The 3,288-nt window shown below is 42.0% G+C and overlaps 1 non-coding gene across 1 annotated transcript; it reads right to left on the reverse strand.

Annotated features, from left to right (window-relative positions):
• Positions 1-2,770: 2,770 nt before the first annotated feature.
• LOC118937472 lies at positions 2,771-2,825 on the reverse strand. Its single transcript, XR_005034811.1, has one exon. It is a non-coding gene; the product is annotated as a U7 small nuclear RNA (small nuclear RNA).
• Between the last annotated feature and the right edge of the window lie 463 nt (positions 2,826-3,288).

Consider the following 3,288-nt stretch of genomic DNA (forward strand, 5'->3'; position numbering starts at 1 on the left):
CAGATTGTGTACTTTGTCAGCTCAGGGATTCAATCTTGCAACCTTTCAGGTTACTAGTCCAACACTCTAACCACTAGGCTACGCTGCCGTAACATAACAAATTCTGGAAAAAGTCTGAAAACTTTCCGAAGGCACTGTAAATGAAGCTGTAAATGAGTATGTCTAAGCTATTTTTCATATTGCCAGTGATTTGAAGTTTGCCAAATGCATCAGTTAAATTAGGCCTAAATGTGCTTTAAAAAGTATTGTGCCTATAGTTTATTTAATGAAACCCTGCCTGGCTGTTGATGTCCTATGTCAGGTCTCTCCAACCCTGTTCCTGGAGACCTACCTTCCTGTAGGTTTTTTTGCTCCAACCCAAGTTGTAACTAACCTGATTCAGTTTATCAACCAGCTAATTATTGAATCAGATGCACAGGATTAGGTTTGGAGTGAAAACCTTCAAGATGTTAGCTCTCCACAACAGGGTTGGAGAGCCCTGTCCTAAACAATAGATTGCAAAGCAGCATCCCCACTCAACATTTTGGAAATGGTAAGTTTACTTTCTCATCCATAAACACAGTCAAGTGCAAATACGGTTCTGCAGTTCAGATCAGTAGGATGAGGGGCATTGTTATTAGGAAGGACGTCTACCATGGATGGATCTCTAAAGTAATGAGTATGATCACACCTCATAAATGTAAATGTTATGGAGAGACCAATGCATTTGGCAGCCAAGCACAAGTTATCAGTGTAGCCTATTATCGTCTGGACATGATGTTGAAATATCTTCACGCCTACAATAAAATCCTCCAGTCTTCCGTCATAAGAGTCAAGTCAATTTGAAAAATTAAGAATTACAGGGGGCAGTTTGAGAAAACTAATCCTGTGCGAATCGTTCTCTGGAATAATGCATATGCTTGGCTAATAATGACAAAAGCAACGGCTCTTGTAATACCTGTCTGAATAGGGCTATAACATGGCAAAGAATAGGCTTATCAGCGTAGAGTGTGCCGCATCATCCCATGGGATCCGTCAGGGCTGCACACAGAAAGAATATCACCTTCTATATTCAAAAGAGGCCTTTTATAGGCAAATGAGCAGAGTCATGTAGTCTTCCTAGTAGGACTCTGCAATAATGAGGTGGTGTGTATGTGTGTGCGCGTCCGTTCAAGTGTGTTTTGGGAGTCGAGCAAGAGTTGATTTCTTTCAACTCCAATCACAGGAGTCGGAGTCAACTCCCAAAATCCTGGAGTCGTGCACCACAATGATCAACGACCCGCTGATCAATGACCCGCTCTGTGGTGTCCGCGGGGTCCTAAATCCAGCCACCTGAAATCACACCGCTGCCGCTTTTTGTATCACATTGCAATAACAAAACTGAGGGGAGGCAAAAATGCTATTTCAGAAAGTGGGGGGACATGACGCCTCTGTCCCCAGTGAAAGCTGTGCCCCTGTGTGTGTGTGTGTGTGTCTGATTATCGCTGCTGAAATAAATGGTTGTTTGGAGTGATCTCAGGGGGAAGGAGTTATTTTTCAAGGTAACCCATTGGTACTAGCTACCCACATAAAAAAATACTTGAGTGTATGCTACTAGACCATCACAAGACCATAATGCTTGCCTTTTGAAGCAGCAAGAGGAACTGCCCCTCCCTATGCTGAAACCTATGCTGAAACCCTATACCCCAACCCGAGCACTCCATACTGCCACCTCTGGTCTCTAGGCCCTCCCACCGCTACGGGAGGGCAGCTTCCGCTCAGCCCAGTCCAAGCTCTTCTCTGTCCTGGCACCCCAATAGTGGAACCAGCTTTCCCTTGAAGCTAGGACAGCAGTGTCCCTGCCCATCTTCCAAAAACATCTGAAATCCTACCTCTTCAGCACAGGAGGTTGGTGGCACCTTAATTAGGGAGGACAGGCTTGTGGTAAGGACTGGAGCGTAATCAGTGGAATGGTATCAAATACATCAAACATGGGTTCCAGGTGTTTGATGCCATTCCATTTGCTCCGTTCCGGCCATTATTATGAGCCGTTCTCCCCTCAGAAGCCTCCACTGCCTCAAAGAGTATCTTAAATAATTCCACAGCACCCTCCTCTCACCCCTCCACCCCCCCCCCAAAAAAAGGTGACAAAAATACATAAAATAAAAACATTTTGTGAACTAATATTCGCTCTTGACCTCTTTGCTGTTAGATACTTTATTGAGGAAAAATGAACTTACAATGACTGTGATTATGTGGTTGTCCCACCGAGCTATGATAAAATGAATGCACTAACTGTAAGTCTCTCCGGAATGCTATGGTTGGAATAATATAGTATTCACTGTAGTGTTTTTGCGGACTTTACTGTAGTATTCTTCCCTACAAAGACAAAACGCAGTATCTACGTAATTTGTTTTACTGCAAAGTCTATTTTTGTCTAGACTGAAACGCTAGTTCTGATACTCCATTGTATATTCTGATCAACTGGATTGTTCTTGTGTCAGGAAATGAAATAGCACATTACTCAGATAATATACCTGGCCATGACAACAGATCAAAGATTTTGACCAAATTCGTAGTAACTGTGTTTCGCCATTGTAGGGCAGTATTCCCTATAGTGTTTTTGCGGACTGAAATAATGTAGTATTTACTGTAATATACTGTAGTTTTTACAGTTTACTATAGTATATATACTGTAGTAAAAAAATAGTTGTATATACTGTAGTACTGTAGTATTTACTGTAGTGTTTTTGGGGACATTACTTTAGAATTGACCAAAGTGTTTTTGCTTCATTGTCTTTGACATGAAAGTGGGGGCCTTTCTCCTTGAAGAAACCTACTGGAGAAATACTGAAAGAGCACCTTTTCCATGACCTGTATGTAGGTAGGACTTAGTTCTGACCGGAGAGTTCCGAGCTTCTGTTCTTTTCTATAATCTGTAGGGAATGCTCTATTTATGCTCTCTTCTTAGCACGTAGGTTTTTCACTTACGGGTGGCACACATTTGTATATGGAGGAGGGGAATTGGCAGGGTATATGCAAATGGAATACTATAGCATTTACTATAGTTACAAACACATGATCGAGGGATGCTACATTTGCCTTTTAGTAATTTAGCAAACGCTCTTATCCAGAGCGATTAACAGTAGTGAGTGCATATATTTCTGTATTTTTTCATACTGGTCCCCTCTGGGAATGGAGCCCACAACCCTGGCATTGCAAGCACTGCCAACTGAGCCACACGGGACCGTATGTAGTATAATATTCTACAGTATACTACAGTTTACTACAGAATTCAATAGTAAGTACTATAGTATTCTATAGTATACT

Source organism: Oncorhynchus mykiss, chromosome 11 (genome assembly GCF_013265735.2).
Source record: "Oncorhynchus mykiss isolate Arlee chromosome 11, USDA_OmykA_1.1, whole genome shotgun sequence".
Taxonomy (NCBI): domain Eukaryota; kingdom Metazoa; phylum Chordata; class Actinopteri; order Salmoniformes; family Salmonidae; genus Oncorhynchus; species Oncorhynchus mykiss.